General features: G+C 43.1%; 1 protein-coding gene across 2 annotated transcripts in view; it reads left to right on the plus strand.

The window, feature by feature from the left end:
• The window catches only part of MEIS1 (Meis homeobox 1), a gene marked incomplete at its 3' end in the record, with an annotated part of 150,968 nt that overhangs the window by 36,163 nt on the left and 93,766 nt on the right, over positions 1–21,039 (plus strand). The gene's annotated exons all lie outside the window — the stretch shown is intronic.

The following is a 21,039-nucleotide window of genomic DNA, read 5'->3' on the forward strand; positions in this document are numbered from 1 at the left end:
CAGCGGATGACGTGTTCAGTTAGCGAATTAAAGTTTAAGAGGGGATTCTGTATCTGGATACAGAAAGACTGATTTATCGAAGTTGCCTCTGATCCCGCAGTAGGTCCATACTTTACAATCTGGTTTTGTGCTCATGGTTCACTGGAGTGCTGATAGGTAACGAGAGCATTTTGTTCTCTTAGTTGGGCTATGCCCATTAGAACTGCAAAGTCTACAGTGAATTTAGTGTGATTAGTTTGAAAACAAGAGTAGGAAAGTTGTTGTTTTATTTTCCTTCCTTCCAGGGCACAGGTATGCTATTTGCCCTGGGAATAACTTCTACAAATATAATTTTAAGCATTCAAGATATTTTACTGTTCAAAGAAAAGTTGCTGACTTCATCACCAGTATAAGCCTGGTAAAAATGGAGCCTGGAACAGTCAACTAGTCCAGAGCTGAGGCTGAAGCAGGTGACCCCTGACCTCTGACTTTTACTGGAAGATGATATGTAGCGTAGATCCAGGGCCTTTTCCTTCCAAGTGTGCATATATATGTTATGGCGTTGCTGTTCCCAGCACCACAGCAGAGGCGGTGTCAGCACTTTTGACATAAAGCCCTACTTTCAGAATTCTACTTACATTATGAGTCTTCAAAGAGGTGTAAATGGAATCTAAATTCTTTTCCCTGTAACCCCACATTGCTACGTGGGGTCATAGCCTAGCATTTTGTTCGTTTCTCCTTCTTTCTCATTTCTTGCTTTTCAAAAACGTGTATCGTCTCAGCGGCGGTGGGTTGCGTAGCTGTGGCGCTGAGGCCTGCGGGCTGCTGAAATGCACTTGAACTTAAGACCGTAATGCGTAAGTTTCCTCAAGCATAATCTGATAAGAGGATTTTCAGAGGGCAGATGCTCGATGGCTGTTCCTTCCCTCTGATGAGCCATGACAAGGAATTAGGAATTTTGGATGTTTCTTTTAACCTTAATAAGTGATCTCCAAAGGCCTATTTCATCACGAATTTGATTGTAACCAGGATCCGCATATTCTTCACATTACTGGTTTGCTACTAAGATAGTGTCTTTTGTATTTTTTTCCCCTCATTTTATGTTGAACCCAGGGGCATTCTTCCTCTGAGATATACCCACAGCCCTTTTTACATTTTAGTTTTGAAACAGGGTCTCACTAAATTGCTGGGGCTGTCCTCCAAATTGCAGTCCTCCTGTCTCAGCCTCCCAAGTACTGGGGTTACAGGCATGCACCTCCATGCCTGACATTCATTATATTTTTGACCACCACCTCAGGTTTTGTAAAAGCATTTTTTCACATCACTTATATCATTTGAATAATCTCAACTGAACCATTTTAAAACAATCCTTGAGGCAGATAAAGCAGGTCTCATAGCACCGTTTGACCAATGAAAAAAATAAGAGATGGGTGAATTTTTTATTTGACAGGTCCCAGTGCAGTGCAAGACCTAAAATTCCAGTGTCTTGATTAGGGAATGTAAGATTCTCCTTCTTTGTACCCTCTTCCTCATCGCTCCACCAAAGACCTACAGTGTGTGACTCCACCATGATCCAGTAGAGCTTTCTGTGGTCTTGCCCCCAATCCCACCATCTGGTAACAGAGGTGGTGGGAGCCACTTTAGTCTTTCTTACCCTTTCTTGGTGGTTTTTTTTTTTTTTTTTGGCAGTGAGATCTATTCCTGCTAAATTCAGACTGATGCCGGAGTGTGGTGCTGTAACAACGTATGCACATTTCCATGCCAACCATGACCCTGCTAAACCTTCTCTCTCATCCCTGAGACCTGTGGAGCAGTGTCTTTGTGCAGCCTGGGGATTAAACTGTGCACAGTAGCTCTCCCATGTTTTCCTGTCTGACTTTTCTGGCAGGCATGGAAGGGTAAGCTGGGCCAGCATTTGGCCCATAGTACATGTCCTAAATAGTTATTTACACAGTTTGAGTCCATTTTAGTCAACTGGGTAAATAACAGCCCTCTTCAAAAGATTTATAAATCCATAAATATGTCTTTATACATACCCAATAGACAGAAATAACTCAATCTGTCAAGAACATATCCAAAGAGGTGTTTTCCCCCACAGACAGGAGTAATACATATTTTAAAACTTTCTCTACCGTATTATTTGTAGTACATTTCCTTTTTCTCGTTTCTTTTAGGTTTTCACTTCATTATGGCACCTGTGGTACAAAAAAAAAAAAAAAAAAAGAAAAAAAAAAGAAAGAAAGGAATCCCCTAGGCTTTGCTTCTTTATTAACAGCCTCTTTGCTACACAGTGTAGTCATATAACAGACTACATATATCTCAACTGAGTCCTGTTCTTTTGGACTTTCGAAGTAAATAAAATAAAATAAAAAGTCATCCAGGAATTTTTGAAGTGTTCTGACAGATTTCAAAAGATAGTACAATTTCCTGATTAGAGCTCTAGCAATTTGGGGGATTTTGAGTATCTGATCATTTTCCCAATCAGTAACAGTTGTGATGGGTGAAATAGTTTTAGGACAAAATTTTTATATAAGCATAGAAAGTGAAATGCAAAATCCATTTCTGGGCATTCTAAAGAGAATGTGCACACGGTATGTAATTAAGAAAACACCAAAGATGTTATTATTCAGGAACTTCATGTTTATTCATGACTTTCACAATATATCTTTGCCTCAACTATGATTATTTATCATGACAACTCTTCCAATGTCTTCAGCTTTCATTTAATATTAACACCTGTGGCCCTTTGCATGAAATTGATTCTCTTTAATAGTGAAGACCCTTTAAATGGGTATTTAAAAGGAAGGACCTCGCATCAGTGCTTGGCTGGGGGTTTTGCTGCTGTCACTGACATGGATTGTGTCTACTCTTTATCTTCTTCAAAGCATTTTTAAAGATACTTGACTGAATCCTTATTTTATCCCTGTCGGTTATTTGCTGTTTGCCCATTTCTCCGGAGAGAAAGAAGTAGCTGAGAAGTCCTGGAGGGTGGATTTCGCCTGGGATCTTGGTCTATGGGCTTTGTAACTGTTGTAGGACAGAGTGTTCTCAGGACTCCCGGGGAGTGTCTTGTAATGGGAGGTACAAGTTGGTTTCTGTGTCTTTTCTGTCCTGTGCATGGCTGCCCTATTCACCATTGGGGTCTATTCCAGGAGGTATGTAGCTCGGAGCAGGAGAATATCAAGCCAACCTGGGATTTCTTCTTCCAGGAGATTCCCAGGGCCTCCTAGAAAGGCTGCTGCATCCCCCTTAGGCCCCACATTGCAGCTGCAGCTACGATTGGCCACATTCAGAGTTTGGGGGTGCCTCCCTTTTGGGTCAAAAGTCAAGGGAGCCGAATAAATCATAATAATAAAATAATTAAATTCGATATTAAGGGTGGTCAGTGTAGGCATTTTGTTCCTTTGCTTTGCGAGTCAGGTCAAGGAGGATCAGCAAGGTAGGAGACTGGCCCAAGGCCACAGACTGGTTAGGGGGTCGAATTGAGACTTCAACCCGTGTTGAGCCCAGGGTCCAAGCTCCTCACCTCCTCATCCTACTTGATGTAGTGCTTTCGTGTGACTTACGAATGGAAAAACAGCTCATTTGCCAGACATTCTTTCTGTTACTAATTTGACAACTCTTTTCACAGTCATCTGTACTGGGTCTGGTACTGAGCAATGTAATGGCGATGTAGCTATGAATAAGGGAGATGGCTGGGACTCGGGGGTTTAATCCTCCGCCAGGGAGGGAGAGCCTAGTCAAATGACGATGGAGCTATTTACAAAGAGAGCACGATGACTGATATGATTAATTTGTATTATGCATTAAGAGCCTATACCATTTCACTCATTCAAAGGGTTATTGAATGGAGAGTCAGAGCAGAGAAAACAGGTCGGGATATTTTTCTTGCGGAACATTTCCCACTCGAAGCTCATCTTCTTTTTCTCTTTTGTGGGGATAAAGAAGAAGTACTATTTCGACTTTGAAATTTGATGTGAAACATTTCAACCCGAAAGGACTTTAGTGGTTGCCGGAACCTCTAAAAACTCACGGATGAACTTCTCCTTTTGGGAGCAGGTCCTCTGATCAACAATAGTACCACGAAAGAAAAGGGGAAAAAAAAGGAAGGCTGCCTGTTTCTTGAAAGAGAAATAGCAGAAAAGCGCTGCCATTTCTTTATAACCATGTATCTATAGTTGCAATGCCTCCCACCGCCCCACCCCCTGCACACCAGCTTTTGTACGAGTCCTGGCAACCTATAGGCAGAAGGCAGTCCCATGTATTATTGAGGGGGATCTCAAGGCAGTTGTTCCAGACCTGTGAAGCCAGGGAGCCGAGCTGCCTGTGAGGGGGTGGGGAGCGCCACAGGAGGAGGTGGGGAAGGGCCAATTGTGTTCCAGATGACTGAGCAAGGATTTATATACCAGCTCGCCTTTTTACATGAAGAAGAAAAGTAATAACAGCCCCAACCCAGGCATTGGAAACAGTCAGCTGTCCGATGAATAATGGGATAGGTGGGAAGGAGCTTTCTGATTGGATGTCTTAATGAGCACATTTCGCACAGAGTTTGGGCTGCAGTTCCCCTTGACCTTTGCCCTTTATTGACCAAACTGACACTTCATTTTTCACATACTTCCAATTATGGCCGGGCTTAAGTGTTGCCCTCCCTCCTTTATTTCTTTCCTACGGACAACTTGAGAGTGGTGGAGGCCACAGAAGATATTTTAATTTGAAAAACTACCCTTGCGACTCAGGTTTAGGGAGTAATCTGAAACTGCTGTCTGTTTGTAGTTTTTCAGAAGAAAACACAAGTTAGTGCTTGCTTGTTTAGAAACAGTTTTCTTTTGGGAGGATAAAAGTAATTCTGGCCAATTTTGAAAACAAAGTGTAATAGCTTCAGAACTTTGAAAATGAAGAAAGGGGTTAAAATGGTTTTCTTTTTTTTTTCTCCATTCCCTCCCCCCTCTTCCTTTCTTTTCTTGTTTTTTGGTTTCATTCATCTGCTGGTCAGAGGGACATGGCTGGTCTATATTTGTTCACATTGGCTTCTTCAGCTTCTCATCTCTCCCGGGGCCTCTTATATTTCAATGGCACCGTAATGTATTTTGACTACTACGCTTTTGAGAAAAGGGCAAAGTAAAACCTAACTGTGACCACAGGCCTCAGCCCTGAGACCACTGCAGCCTGCAGTGTCACTTTGGTTACGCTTAATGTTGAACTGCAAATTAAGTGTGGCCTTTGCATGCGGTGGCAGGCAGAATAGGAAAATGATTTCCTGGTGGGAAAAGTCAGGTGCAAAAAAGAAAGGGGAAGTTATTATACTTTGCAAATCCCCGTTATCAAAAGGTCCATATTATTAACTTTTCAAACATGTCGAATTAGATGTTGAGATAGAGAACTGTTTTCCCAAGAACCCCTTGTAATAGACTCACCTTTCCTTTTATTGGCTGATCGAATGTGAGTAACCATTTTCTGTTCTGCATTCACTCGCTGTTTAGCATGGTGAAAGCAGGTCATCTTACAGAGAGACAACTTCATCACGAAACAGGAGTAACTGTCTATTTCGGGGCATGAACTCGGCCATAAGTGTTTTCATTGAAAGTGCATCTTCTATTAGGCGATATCACTAGTAAACTCGAGGTCATTGTTTTTCATCTTAAACACCCAAATAATGGATTTGAAATTATTTACAGCCAAGTAGATTTCCCTCCGGCACAGAAGTATTGGCCTCAAAAGCGGATAAAGTGTTACCTACTTTGTCATGTAGCCCTCTGGCATCTCCGTGGTGTATTTTTACTATAATGTGGTAATAAAAGAATATGTAAAAGACAGACAAAGGTTCTGTCTTTCTCTGTAAGGTGACCTCTGTTACCGAGTAACTGCTTTACTTATGAGCTTGTTAAAAACTCAAAAAAATGAGCTTTTCATACTCCACAGGCATTGATGTGAAAATGAGCTGTCCTGTGAGTAGTATTCTTGATCATTTTTAGAACAATTGATTAGCCAAAGAGCTCTTGTCATTAGTTGACATTGACTGATAGCAATTTGTCACAAGCTCTGAAGGTCAGCTAGACAGTTGGAGTTTCAGCTTGTCTTTGACTGACCTTTACTGATTCCATCCGCATGTGATTGGGTTTGAATAGGTCTGACTCTCAATTGGAAAAGACAGGACATTAGTCAACACGGTCATTTCTTATATTTTCTGTTGATTGCTAATTTTTATTTATGTGTAAATCCATGGTCTGGATTTCATATCCATTTTTCTACTCTCATTTTTGAAACTTCAAAGGTGTGATATTGTACTTGGCGCGGCCTGAAAGCCACAATTCCTCTGGTTCACATTTGACGGGAGGCTTGCTATGTGCTGCCACAGAATCTGCGGCCGACTGGCCTTTGTCACTTGTGCTGATACCGGGGTTCTGTTGCAAGTGATGGGTTAGAATTTTGTGTCGCTGTTGCTTTTAAGAAACACTGACTTCAGCGTGCCTGCGGAACTTCTGAAATTATTCACTAATCCTTTGGCTTCGCTGCAATTAATTACTTTGTCTCGCAAGAATCATGCACTATTTTTAATAAATAAAAATGGAATGGTAAGGAATTATGAATAATGACATTATATCAATTTGTCATTTAGCCTTGCAGCCAGAAGTATGGGCTTTTTATTTACTTATTAATTTACTAATTTTTCGGTACTGGGGATTGAACCAGAGGCGGGGGTGGGGCTCTACCTCTGAGCTACACCCCCAACCTTACTTCATTTTTTTCTTTTAGTTTGAAACAGGGTTTTAGTAAGTTGCTGAGGGCCTTGCTGTTACTGAGTCTGGCCTCAAACCTACAATCCTCCTGTCTCAGCCCCCGAAATACTGGGATTACAGGCATGTGCCACTATGCCTAGGTGTACATTTTTTTTTAGAGATATCTACTTTTCAGTTTCATTTAGACTGTTGTAAACCTGAGAAAGCTCCTTGGCTAGAAGGGTATTAGCATCTCTGTGAGAACAGAATATATTTTCTTTCACAGTGGACCTTGTCCATCATACTCAATTGTTTCTTTCCCAAACTATCTTTTCCAATGCTGTATCACAGACAGAAGAATATGCCCTGTATCATATTAATGACATACATTCCATTGTTGAATGTTGATAATAAGAACAGTGATCTTAATTTTTTTTTTTTTTTTGGTGGTACCGGGGATGGAACCCAGAGGCCTTCTACCTCCGGGCTACACTCCCAGACTTATTTTATATTTTATATTTGGAAACAGGGTCTCTTAAGCCAGCGGAGGCTGGCTTCGAACCTGTGTGATCCTCCTATCTCAGCCTCCCAAGCGCGGGGATTACAAGTGTGCACCACCACACCACTGGCAACAGTGATCTTAATTTTAAAAGCCCATATCTTCTTCTGCAATTCAGTTCCTACATAAGGCTGCTTTCTTAATCCTTCTTACCTTCCCTTTTCTGAGTTGGGGCTTAAACTCAAAGCTATAACTTGTTTTTCAGGTTGGCTTTCCCAGGCATTCCAGGGCCACCACACTCAGCCTGGCACAACTTAAACATGTGTTTTAGTCCATACCCAAGAAAATAAACGAGGAGAGAATCCACTGTCCCAGGTGGTGGATTCTTTGTCCCACACTATTCTTGGCAAGGCAGGAGTGAGGAAGTTAACCTTAGGGAAACATTCATTTAACATAGCCCAAGGAGATAAAAAAGAGTTTAGAAGTATAATCTCTTTTGTAGATGAGCCAACATGTTATCGGGAGCTGTATTTAAGGGGGGAAATGTAAATTCATACATTCTAGTCAAGTCATCAAAATGGATTAAGTGCTTAATGCGTGGCAGGTGCTTTGTGAGGTTCTGGAGAAGAGCCGGTCATCGCATTTGTCCTTGAGAAGTTGGCGTGTGCGTCCAAGGACACTTAGTGAAACGGTCCCCGAGTACTGAGGTTTCTTAGAGAGCCGTAGGTGTTATTTGTGTTATTTGCCAACATTCCAGGGGGCCCGACCTGGGGGAACCCCAAGGTGGTTCAACCTGCATCCCTGACCAATTAGGTCCTCTGCTGTCGGAAACATGGGGGTCATTGTTGCTGCCCACTCATCTTGATCTTCTTTTAGGAGACCATAATATCCTGTGGGGAGAGGGAACCCCCTATAACAGTTTGGTGAAGCCAAGCGGCACTTTCTCAAAGTCATATTTTTAAATATATCAAAGAATGTGAGAACTGTCAGGTGTGTTGGTGCACACCTGCAATCCTAATACTTGGGAGGCTGAGATAGGAGGATCTCAGGTTTGAGACCAAGCCTCAGCAACTTAGTGAGACCCTGTTTCAAAATAAAAATAAAATAGGGCTGGGGTCAATCTCAGGGAGAGAAAGCCCTTAAGTTCAATCTCCAGGATTGAAGAAAAAAAAATCAAGAACTACCGGGCATGGTGGCACATGCCAATAATCCCAGTACTGAGAAGGCTGAGACGGAGGATCTCAGCTTTAAGACCAGTCTCAGCAACTTACCAAGACTCTAAGACCTATATTGGAAACCAGTTATATTGAAATCCCATTTTCAAAATATATTCTTAAAATGAATTGTAATAGAGTAGAGTACACTGTAAGCATTTGTTAATATGCATCAAATAACAAGGCTTACTGGTAATTCCATTGTCTGCTGCATTTTTGAAGTAGCGATGAATGTAAATGATGTGCTAAGATATTTGTACTGACAATATTGTGATATGTCACTATGATTTCCATGGGGGGCAAAGTCATGGGCCCTGCTAACGGTTCTGGGGTTTAGTATTGATCTATATACATACTTGAAGGAAATACTAATTCTAATTATAGAGTAGTGGTAATAAAAGTATAGTTCTTACTCCTTTGAGTTACGTATATTTCTTTAACCCTAACCGTAGACCCCCGGCGGCGAAGAAGGGTCTGTGCAGCCCAGGCTGATCTCACCTGTCCTGGCTCTCAGAGCTACAGTTAAATAGGGACAATCAAGGAAAGATGCGGTGAGGAGCTGTTCCAGAAGTTGGGGGTAGATGAGCTTCGGATGTACTTCAAATCACACTGCCTACATAATTCCCTGTTGTAACTACTCTTATCCTTTGATATCATCCTGTGCTCCTCCAAGGACCTATAGTGAAAAATATAAATATAAGTATAAATATAAATATAAATATAAATATACATAAATACGTGGAGACAGCAGCAGCATTTCAGGATCTTTTGAGGGACTGTCGATCTAGGGATGAAGATGAATTCAGAGACATGACCCTGGAGTGGGACTAATTGTGCTACCCTGGAAGGATGCTTTTATGGCCCGCACCCTTCCCAGTAGCAGCTATGATTTCATCCCCTGGGATGTGATATTTAGCTCTACCCCTGAATTTCTTTCTCTCCCCCATGAACGCTAGCACCAATTAACGATAGTAGTAGTAGAGGTTTTGGCTGTTGGCCTAGCAAAAAATAACCCTCAACAGAAAATTTATGCCAAGCATTTTCCTTAAAAAGATGTAGGCGTTGTCTACTTCTTTGTATTGATTGGTCCCAGAAGTGTAGTTGGTAAAGTTGGGTTTTGCTCAAGTGTCTGGCTTTGCGGATTAGTTCAGTCTTGCAGATAATTTTCCATAATTACTTAACCTAAAAGCATTCTATCTGATTAGTACAATTAGCTTTGGCTTTCCCCCATTTACCAATATCCACCCATATGCATTCCCTCCTAGGCACAACTCGTATTTCCTAACAAACAATAAAGCAGACTTCCCTTTCACTTCTTTCCGTATCCAGAGATAAAGAGAACATGCCCTTATGTAGCAAATCTTAAATTATATTCAAAATCGTATGTTTTTAAGAATAGCAGGTACAGAACGTGGGCTGGTTGCTAGATTGTCAGCATTTGACCAGTGCCATCTTCTGTACAGTATCACTTGTGTGAGTGAGTCGCCTCTATTAAAATATGTCCATGGCAGCAGGACAGGTGCCACCTTGACTTCCTTTGTATACTTTGACACCTTGGAATAAAAGCATATGCAGATACTCCTTAACAGTTGGATTATGTCCTATAAGCTCATCAGAAATTGAAAATATTATAAGTGGAAAATGAATTTAATACACACAGCCAACCGGACAGCATAGTTTAGCAACACAGCACATGGTAGAACATAAGTTATTTATTCCAGTCGTACAGAAGAATATTACTCTATGATCATGCACACTGACTCTAAGTAGACAGTTAATTTGGCTCAGAGCTTCCTAACAACCAAAGCAAAGAGGAAAATAGAATTCACTTGCAAGACTTACAGCACTCATGGAAGTTACTCAGAAGAATCTTTTTGACTGAAATTAAGACTTAAAAGAAATTCCCCTCCTGTCTTCGCCCAGAGTTCAGTGAGATGTCACGCACTGACACCCTCAACAACACTCAAATGACTCCTAGCACAGTGCTGCAAATACAGTAACAGCTGATAAATATGTAATTGCTTGATTTGGCAAGATGTGTGGAATTGCATCTAGTCAATTCTTGCCCTTCCTTCCTTCCTTCCTTCCTTTTTCTAGTACTGGGGATTGAGCCTAGGGACATTCTACCTTAGAGCAACACCTCCAGCCCTTTTTATTTTTTGTTTTGAAACAGGTCTTGTTAGTTGTTGAGAGTCTCCCTGAGTCGCTGAGGCTGATCTCTGACTTGTGATCTTTTTGTGTCAGCCTCTTAGAATTACATGTGTGCACCACCAACCCCAGCTAACTTCTTGGTATTTAAACTAGTCTTGAAGGCCTTGGTTGGAACTGATGACAGCCCTTTTTTTTTTTTTTTTTTTGCGGGTCTGAGGATAGCCAGGGGCATTTGACCTCCGAGCTATACCCCGTGCCCTATTTTTAATTTTATTTTTTTATTTTTTATTTTTTTGGTGGTACTGGGGTTCCTGTAAGCCCTTCTACCTCCGGACTACACTCCCAGACCTATTTTTACATTTTTATTTGAAACAGGGTCTCATTAAGTTGCAGAGAGCCTCACTGAGTAGCTGAGGCTGTCCGCGAACCATGATCCTCCTGTCTCAGCCTCCCAAATGCTGGGATTACAAGTATGCGCCACCACGCCCAGCTTGACAGCCCATTTTTAACATGACCAATGGTGCTGATGATTGTGTGCTACCAGAAAAGCTTTCTCCACTTGTCTGTCTCCTTCTGCCCATTTTATGTGGGTCGGCTTTCTTCTCTAGCCATTTCTCTCTGTGCTGGGGGCCACAGATGGTGGGGAGAAGGTCTTTTTGCCCTGGTTATTCTGACCTTTGACAGGTGATGGAGCTGAAGAGATCCAGACAAGCCCTAGTTAAACTTGGAAAGTTGAGAGACTAGATTAGGATGCCTCTGTGGAAAGATTCAGGGTCCATGATCTTTAAAAAGAAATGTTACCACCAGGTATAATGGTGCATGACTGTGATCCCAGTACTTGGGAGGCTGAGACAGAAAAATCACAGATTTGAGGCCAGCCTCAGCAGCTTAGCAAGGGAGGCCCTCAGCAACTTAGTGAGACCCTGTTTCAAAAATAAAAAAAAAGAAAAAAAAATAGGTCTGGAGGTATAGCTCAGAGGTAGAACACCCCTGGATTCAATCCTCAATTTAAAAAAAAGGAAAAGAAAAAGGAAAAAAATGTTCTGTCTGAAAAAGTATTATTTCTGCCTATCTAATTAGAGGAAGGTAGGCATTATAAAAATTTGGATCACTACATTTTAACACCAAGAACATTCCCTTATATGAGAGGAATAAATTTAGTGCAAATAAAACGTATCGTTTGATATTGTTAACTGTAAGCTTATGAGAGGACTACCCCTCAAGACAGGTGAAAACAGAAATAGCCTCATTCCAGCCAGGCGTGGTGGCACACGCTTGTAATCCTAGTACTTGGAAGGTTGAGACAGGAGGATCTCAGGTGTGTGGCCAGCCTCAATACTTAGTGAGGCCTCCACAACTTAGTGAGACCCTCTATCAAAATAAAGAATCAAAAATAGGGATGGGCGTATAGCTCAGAGGTAGAATGCCCCTGGGCTCAATCCCCAGTACTAAAAAAAAGAAACGAAAAGACAAAAAAGGGTCTCATTCCTTAACCGAATAAGTATTTAAGAATGTCCATTGCACACACCAGCCTTCTGCTAGACATGACATTTCGGAGCTAAACATGTTGATTTTGGTAATATAGAAACTGGCAGTGCAGTAGAGGATCAATCAGTCAACATCTCACAATTCTCATGAGTGAGAAGGCTCCATGCAATTTGGAAATCAAGGACTGGCATCCAGCAACTCAGCACGGAGCAGGCCCTCCTGGCATGGGTCTGGCCTCTCTGGGCTCCCCATGGCAGACACGCTTAGTCGATCCCAGCACCCTTCTCATCGAGCCTGAATGGAGCTCAGATGTGGGTCTTTCTCCACACAGACTGCACACATCCCCTCGGTTACTGGCTTGTGCCTTAGAGTCAGAGAGTTGTTTTTACTCGTGACCTCCGCTTGTTTTTCCAAGGGAGTGTCTTTGACAGCGATATGAAACAAATGAGAAAGAATAAAGGTCTGGGCGACACAGACATGGTTTGTGTAAAGGTGGAAAGGAAAGGGAAAGCCGGGTGTGGTGGCCACGCTTGTCATCCCAGTACTTGGGAGACTGAGACAGGAGAATCACAGGTTTGTGGCCAGCCTCAGCTACCCAGGGAGGCCCTTCCAACTTAGTGAAACTCTATTTCAAAATAACGAATAGAGCTCAGGCATGGTTTCAGCATTTGGGAAGCTGAGATAGGAGGAATGCAATTCTAGAACAGCCTCAGCTACTTGGTGAGGCCCTTTGCAACTCAGTGAGACCCTGTTTCAAAATAATAAAGAATAAGCAATAGGGCTGGGGGTGTAGCTCGGAGGTAGAATGCCCCTGGGTTCCATCCCCAGTACTGCAAAAATGAAAGAAAGAAAGAAAGAAAGAAAGAGAGAGAGAGAAGGAGGGAGGGAGGGAGGGGGAGAGAGAGAAGAGAAGAGAGGAGAGAGGAGAGAGGAGAGAGAGAGAGAGAGAGAGAGAGAGAGAGAGAGAGAGAGAGAGAGAGAGAGAAAGAAATAGAGCTGGGGTTGCAGGTAAAAAAAAAAAAAAAAAAAAAAAAGGAGAAAGCAGGACCCTGTGGGGTGTGGAGCTTCCTGAGCAGCTCTGGCACGAACAGAGGACAGGATGACAAAGGAGAAGTCCCAGGTGAGGGCCAAGAGGCAGTGGGGCCAGACCACACCGGAGCCTCATGCAGGATTCTGAGGAGTTTGGAGTTTGTTGAGGAGTTTGTGTGAGGAGGCAATAGGGAGCCACTGAATGCGATAGAGCCAGAGTGTGATCAGCTCTGGTGAAGGAGTTGGTGCAAGGGGAGGCTAGAGGCAGCCTTACAGCTCTCAGGAAATGTTGAGCATCCACACTGAGGGAGGGGGACGAGGCTGGAGAAGGGGAGGACCAGACCAGATGGAGCGGCTGAGTGGACGTGGGCACGCTCACTGTTACCTTAGGCTTAGCCTCAGCTCTCTGGATGGGGAGAGAATGCAGCTGGTCTTGGATGATGGTGGCTTCTCCCCGGCACCCTTGCTGGACAGAGGTGGCACTCTTCCCACCCCTTCCTGAGGGTGACCCACCAAAGCCCTCCTCTCTCCTCTCTCTCTCCCTCTCTCTGCCATGCTGCTTTTCCTCCGAGTAGGCTCCGTGGGGACCCTGGGCTGGGGGAAAGGAAGAGGCCAGCCAAGCTATCATGGGAATTCGGTGACTCATTTCATCAGTTTGCTGCTCTGTAAATGAGGCGACTTCCCCCTCTGCTTGACAGCTGATTGATGAACGTTTCCTGCGTGGTGTGGAGGAGCTGTTGAGCTTCGCAGGACTTCACGGTTCTGGGCTCCCTGTGGGTGCTAATCCTCATAGGCTACAGCTTCTTCCATGGCCCAGCTGCTCACTGTGCTTTCTATGTGGAATCTTCAGATTACCTGCCCCAGGCTTCAGTAGAATCCAGGATTAGAAACAATGTATGCTTTTGCTTATGGATACAACTCTGGTTATGCTGACATTTTGCCCAATATTTTTTAAAAAAAGTCCATATTATATACTGCAACAGTCTTTTTGTGTGTGTGGTACTGGGGGTGGGAGCCAAGGGCTTTTCTACCTCCAGGCTATTTTCCAAGACCTATTTTATACTTTGTTTATTTTATACTTTATAAGTTGCTGAGAACCTAAGTAGCTGAGGCTGGCTTCCAACCTGCGCCATCATCCTGTCTCAACCTCCCAAGCGTGGGGATTACAAGCGTGTGCCACCACGCCCGGCTTTTATACTTTATTTTGAAACAGGGTCTCACTAAGTTGCTGAGAACCTCACTAAGTAGCTGAGGCTGGCTTTGAACCTGTGTGATCCTCTTGTCTCAGCCTCCCAAGCTCTGGGATTACAAGCGTGCGCCACCACGCCTGGCTGTAACAGTCGTTATTAGACTAAAAACACTCTCACCTGGTACTCAGTATGTCTGCATTGAAAGTTGTCTTTACATTAGTGTATTTCATCCAGGTGTGGTGGCACATGCCTGTAATCTCAGTACGTGGGAGGCTGAGACAGGAGGATTATGGGTTTAAAGCCAGTTTTAGCAATTTAGTGAGGCTGTCAACAATGTAGTGAGACCTTGCTTCCAAATAAAAAATAAAATAGGGCTGGGTTGAAGCTCAGAGGTAGAAAGCCCCTTGGATTCAATACCTAGACTCCCCCTTCCTCCCACATACATAGTGTACTTCAATTAGGCATGGTGGCACACATCTATAATCTCAGTACCTGGGAGGCTGAGACAAGAGAATCGCAGGCTCATAGCCAGCTTCAGCAACTTAGTGTAGCCCTTGGGAAACTTTGAGAGACCCTATTTCAAAATAAAAATTAAGAAAGGCTAAGCTAGGCATGGTGGTACACGCTTGTAATCCCCGTGCTGGGGAGGCTGAGACAGGAGGATCGCACAGGTTCGAAGCCAGCCTCAGTTACTCAGTGAGGTTCTCAGCAACTTAGTGAGACCCTGTTTCCAAATAAAATATAAAAAATAGGTCTGGGAGCATAACCCAGAGGTAGAAAGCCCCTGGGTTCCATCCCCAGAACCACACACACACACACACACACACACACACACACACACACACAGAAAGGCTGAGGATGTAACACAGAGGTAGAATTCTCAGAACCAAAACAAAACAAACAACAACAATAATAGTGTACTTAATATTCTAAGTCTAGGACTTGTTTTCTTTTGAGTTTTCACTATATTCCCAGGTCAGGGGTTTGCATATTTTTAGGATTGCCCTTTACTTTGTTTCCAGATGCCTGGATGCACTTGGAAGAAAAGGAATGAGCTTTGTAAAACAGTAATTGCTCTGCGAAATGATGGAATATTCCTAAAAACGACATAGCGAGGGGCAGAAGCATTGGTTTTAGGCTCCCGAGAATATTCCTTAGGACCATTTTTCATAATTGAGTGGAGGCAATAGATTTGCTTTCTTTGGATCAGGTCATCATCTTAGATCCTAGTCATAGCCCTTAGATTTAATTTTCATTTTTCAGATGGAGGCAGTAGGTTTAATGTGTCTTACTTTGCAGCTGGAACAGATTTCTATTTTTAATCTGTAAGTCGAATATGGCGTGGAGCCATGCACTGTCCGGATCCAAACGCATAGCTCCTGTTGATATCGGCGAGCTTCGTGATGGATTGGAAAGAACTATGTGGTCTTTATTCCAAATATCTATCTGGCTCTTTAAAATGAAACAGGCCGGCCACATTCTAGCACTTTTCAAGTTGAAATGAAGTGTTTTCCAATGTAGCAACCATGCTGGCTTAAAGGGATAATGCAACCATTCCAAATAGACACACACACGCAGAACCGTAGAATTGGTTTTCAGGCACAGAGAGAGGCGACCGGGCTCAGTAACCTGGCTGGCATAGTAAAGGGCATGGCTATATTGAGCTAAACAAAATTGCCTTTAAATAGAAAAGATAAGAAGAATCGAAAGCCTTTTCTGTGGATGGCACTGCGCTCATCAGGGCACACATTATTGTGGGTGAGTAATCCCAGCACCATCCTTCTTGGACTTCCTCACTCTTATTACCCCAGTGGTGGGAACGGCAGGGCAATAGTCATTGAGAATTGACCGATGTTTGCATCTATAAATAAATTTACACAAATCATAATTGCTAGAGCAGGATTGTTTGATTATCTGGCAATAGCCTTGTGCTGAGATAGCTTTTGGATCACCTGTTCCTTGGGACCATTTGACAGACCTCATGTTTATTGCCCAATTGAATGTCAGTAGCAATTGAGTTAAAGATAAACAAAAATGCAAGTACTTGTTGACCTTGACTTTTTTTTCCACAAGAGATTGGACTCCATGGCTCTATTGCTGTTAAGCTGATAAGGGTTATAAACAGTAGTTTGAGGGAAATGTTTTATTCCCAGAGGAAAATACGCTATTTGCTGTGGGAAATGGCCATAAACATCTATACCTCTTGCCAGATTTCCTTAATTCACCTTTATTTGGGCTGTGGGAAAAGGATATGGGAAGAAAGGTTTTTATGGCTTTAATGTACATTTGCATAGATTGTCATAATTTGTGAATAGCACTCTTAGCCGACTGAACACAGTTTCAGAAGCCAGTGGTGTTTCTGTGATTTATGACACTTGGTAATAAGATTTCTTTTGAAACTATCATGTTAGTATAATATTGTGTTATACAGAAGAAGATCTTGTAAAAAATGCAACAGACTTATGGTGTTCTCTCTGGCTTTAATTAAAACATAAAAGTATAATCGGTTAGCATGATCTGTCTAGGAGCAAAGAGAGAAAATTGACCTAGTGAATATTTACTTGGGGCACACCAGAGGGGTGTGTGTGTGTGTGTGTGTGTGTGTGTGTGTGTAGGGGGGACTGATGTGACAGTCTGCACTTATCTCTGGGCACGGTGTCTTAAGTTCCAAATTTGAATCAAGACACTCCGGGCCATTAAGGATTCCCCATTTCTTGGTGAGGCGTTAAGGCTCAGTGACCTGCCCTATTTGCTCTTAAAAATCGCACTGCATTTTCCTTTCAAGGAGAGGTGCTTTGGCTCAGTGCCACCAGCTTCAACTTTTGCTCTTAAAATGTTGTTTTGATGCATCGTGTAGTGATGGCTGAATTGATTTCTGTGCATAAACGGTGGCCTAGATTCCTGCCCTGTGGAAACCCATGGAATTAAGAACTCTAGGTTCCTGGAGTGATAAGATGTAAGCCAATGATTAGATATGCATGCAGGGGAAAAATTAAGATGCTCAGGGAATGAAAATTAGGGTCTATATCATCTGCAAGTTTAATGTAAATGTAAGCCACTAATACAACTAATAATTTAATGCTAATATGTGAGGATCAGTAAATGTAATTCTAATCACTTCCTATTTGGTGTGTTTCAGAATTCTGGGCAAAAATATCCTCTGTGAAACTATCTCCCTGGCTCCTCAGGATAAGAATATGGTCTTTTAACACCCATGTTAGTGACTTGAATTTTTTTATCTGGAGGGAAGTTGGGATACTTTGAGGTTGTAGAATCTAAGCCTGAGTTTCATACAAGGAGGTTGAGGACACTGACATATTATAGGATTTATTCACTAACTATATGCAGACTGAGATCCAGGCCAGTGTGTCCTTTTAAATAGTCATATTCTGTATTATTTGATAATGCAGATGGATTTTGGAAAAATATTTGATTTTCTAGTCTATTTCAAAATACACATCTCCTTTGGACAATATCTCAAACAAGTTTTAGATACATTTTTGTGAGGATGAGTCCTCTGAACGAAACTTTAAAATAAAAATAAAAAAATAACAAAGTCATACCATACATAATCAAAAGGGACCTTCTTACTGTCTATAAAAAACCAACAGCAAGCCGGGTGTGGTGGTGCACGCTTGTAATCCCTGCGCTTGGGAGGCTGAGACAGGAGGATCGCACGGGTTCGAAGCCAGCCTCAGCTACTTAGTGAGGCTTTCAGCAACTTAGTGAGACCCTGTTTCCAAATAAAATATTTAAAAAAGGTCTGGGAGTATAGCCCGGAGGTAGAAAGCCTCTGGGTTCCACCGCCAGTACCACAAAAAAAAAAAAAAAAAAAAAAACCAACAGCAGAAAACTTCCACTGTCACCAGTCTTCTGTGCTAGAAACGATTTCATTTTTCATGTGCAGTACTGGGAATTGAACCCAAGGGCATTCTATCTCCGAGCTACACCTTTATAGCTTTCTAATTTTGTTACTGTTTTGAAACAGGTTCTTACTAGGTCGCCAGGAGTCTCCCTATGCTGCCAAGGCTGGCCTCGAACCCGCAATCGTCTTGTCTCAGCCTCCCGAGTACTTGGCTGCTAGGGCCTGTTTCTTTACTTGTGCTCTTCTTGGGAGAATAGCAGCTTGCCGACTTTCACTTTCTAAGGAAACTTTTGTGAAGAACAGTGGAAACCTTTGCAGTGACAGATGCCACTGCAGATTATTATGATGTCCATTACTTGGTGAATGAAATTAGGAAGAATTTATTTCTGACATGGCACAGACCCTTCCCTGCAACAGAAAAAAACTGCAACCTCGAATCTTTATAGAATACACATCCTCGGGGTTGTTGGTGACTCTCCGGGTCGCTGTGTGAAAGGAGCCGAGGTGAGTGCCACGTCTGGGATCCTGGCCCCCCAGTAGGATGGCACCCAGGCTTCAGCCCGGGTTCCTCTACTGCACGAGGAAGAAATGTTTGTGTGTTGGGGCAGGGGGGAGGGTATCCTGCATTCTTCCTGGTAGTCGATGAAGGATGTGGCAAGGACATGAATTGTTTGTGGCTGGCTCTCCATCCTGACTCTACAAAAGCCTGCTGCGTTTATCTGCATTTTTCTGAGCACCAGTTGCTATGTAGCCACCTCCCAGGCCGCTTTGTGGGAAAGCTTTCTTGATGGTGGGTGACGGGGCATTTCTTGTCACTTCCTCAATTCCTTCCCACTGCCTATCAGCCTTGCCCTGGACTTATCTGGCCTGAGCTTCAGCCAGCTCCAGCTAATCCAGGTTCCTATTTCAGAGGAGCAAGATGGCAGCAGTGACACTGCCGTTTCTCAGCTCCTGACCCCAGTTGCTGGGGGAGGAGCTGAGAGAAGGGGTGCAGGAGTGGGGGGCCACCGAGCGACTCTTATTTTTATTGGTCTTGCTTCTCCATAAGGCTCAACAGTGCTATTTATTTTGGTGGGTAGTTAGATGTAACTTATCCAACTCTAACCTAAGAAATACTTGGCATTCACCTCTCAAGTTGATTTCCTTGCTTCCAACAAAAATGGCCCTCGCAATTCTGAACCTCTTTGAGAAAGTCTCCTGAACCGGCATTTAGAGAATCAAAAACATGTACCTCTTTGGCTCTGATCTTCTGTTATTTAACAGATATTGACAACACCTATTGTGTGCCAGATATAATGCCAGGCTATAGGGAAAGCTTTGAACCAATAGTATTTTTGTTTTATTCTATTTTTAGTACTGGGGATTGAACCTAGAGGCATTCTACCTTCAAGCTAACCCCCAGCCACTCTTATTTTTTTGTTTTGAAACAGGATCCTGCTAGGTTGCTAAGAGTCTAAGTTTCTGAGGCTGGTCTCAGTCTCCCAAATACTGGGATTACAGGTACATGTCACCATGCCTGGCTACTACTTTTTGTTGTTGTTATTACAGTTTTTGAGCCCTACAACACAGCCCTCATGGAAACCTTTATTCATGGCTTCTCTTTTATGGGGGAGAATTCCCTAAAGTCTGAAGGTATAAGTAGGAGAACAAAAGGACCAGAGTTGATCAAGCTTTTCAACTCCAACACCTTCCTTTTGTGCCATGCTAAGTAGGAACCTAATGGCTGGGTGCGTGGTGCATGCCTATAATCTCAGCATTTGGGAGGCTGAGATAGGAGGATTGTAGGTTCAAAGCCAGCTTCAGCAACTTGATGAGACTCTCTTCAATTTAATGAGATCCTGTTTAAAATAAAAAATAAAATAAGGCTGGGATGTAGAGGTAGAATGCCCCTGGAGTCAATCCTAGTAAAATACACATACATGCACGTGCGCGCGCACACACACACACACACACACACACACACACAGTAACCCAGTAACACATCTTCCTGGGGTCTACTTCTTTCTGAAATGTGTCTACCAGTTCTTTCTTCTCTCTCTTGTTAGAGAGAAGAGAGGATGAAATTAGGGAGGATCTTTAGAAGGAAGCGAGGGGTACTGCACAGCACTGTATTTCATTTATTCATTTGATCATCCATTTACTCATTCACAGAGTAGCTCCTGTATATAGGGAACTCTGCTAAGTCCTGGGACAACAAAGGTGAATGAAACCAGCCGCTATCTTGGAGAAATCTGTAATCCAGTGTTTGCCTCTCCCCTCAGCCCTAAATTGGGAGGTACCTGGAGGGACATTTCTCCGAATGCTGTTTCTCCTAGGACTGCCCCGCTGTCTTCTCAGTACAGCGGCAGCTGTTCAGTTGGGTTCAGGCTCTAGGGGCTTTGGCTGTGTGGTTAGAACCAAAGCCTTCTCCCATCGGTCTCTCTGTGTAGAAAATAGGCTCACAATAAATCAGGTATCTGTATACGGTGATTTAACTTCTTTGGGCTGAGGCACAGGCTAAGTCTACCTGTAGGATGGAGGTAATATTAGCACCTACTTACAAGGTTGTGGAGAACTTTGAACACAAGAACTTGGACCAGCGCTTGGCACATGGTGAGTGTTAAAAGTGTGAGAGCTGCGGCGATCACCATCATCTTCTTCTCTGTGGAAAGAGAGGCTCTAGTTAGGACCGGCGCTCAGTCCTGAGCACAGGCAATGGTGTAACGGGAAGTTGAGAAGCCAGCGCTGTTCCCATATGCATCGCCATTTTACAATGACGTTGTGTGAATGTCTGTTAGTATCAGGATAGAGGGCATTCTAAGTGTGGGAGGCCGCTGAGGTTTCCATGAGTCTGGGACTCCCCTCCTTCTCAAGTGTTCTCCAAGCCCCCCACGTGCATCTGAGAAGGCACTGATGAGATGTGGACCAC

Source organism: Muscardinus avellanarius (assembly GCF_963383645.1).
Source record: "Muscardinus avellanarius genome assembly, chromosome: 15".
Classification (NCBI taxonomy): Eukaryota; Metazoa; Chordata; class Mammalia; order Rodentia; family Gliridae; genus Muscardinus; species Muscardinus avellanarius.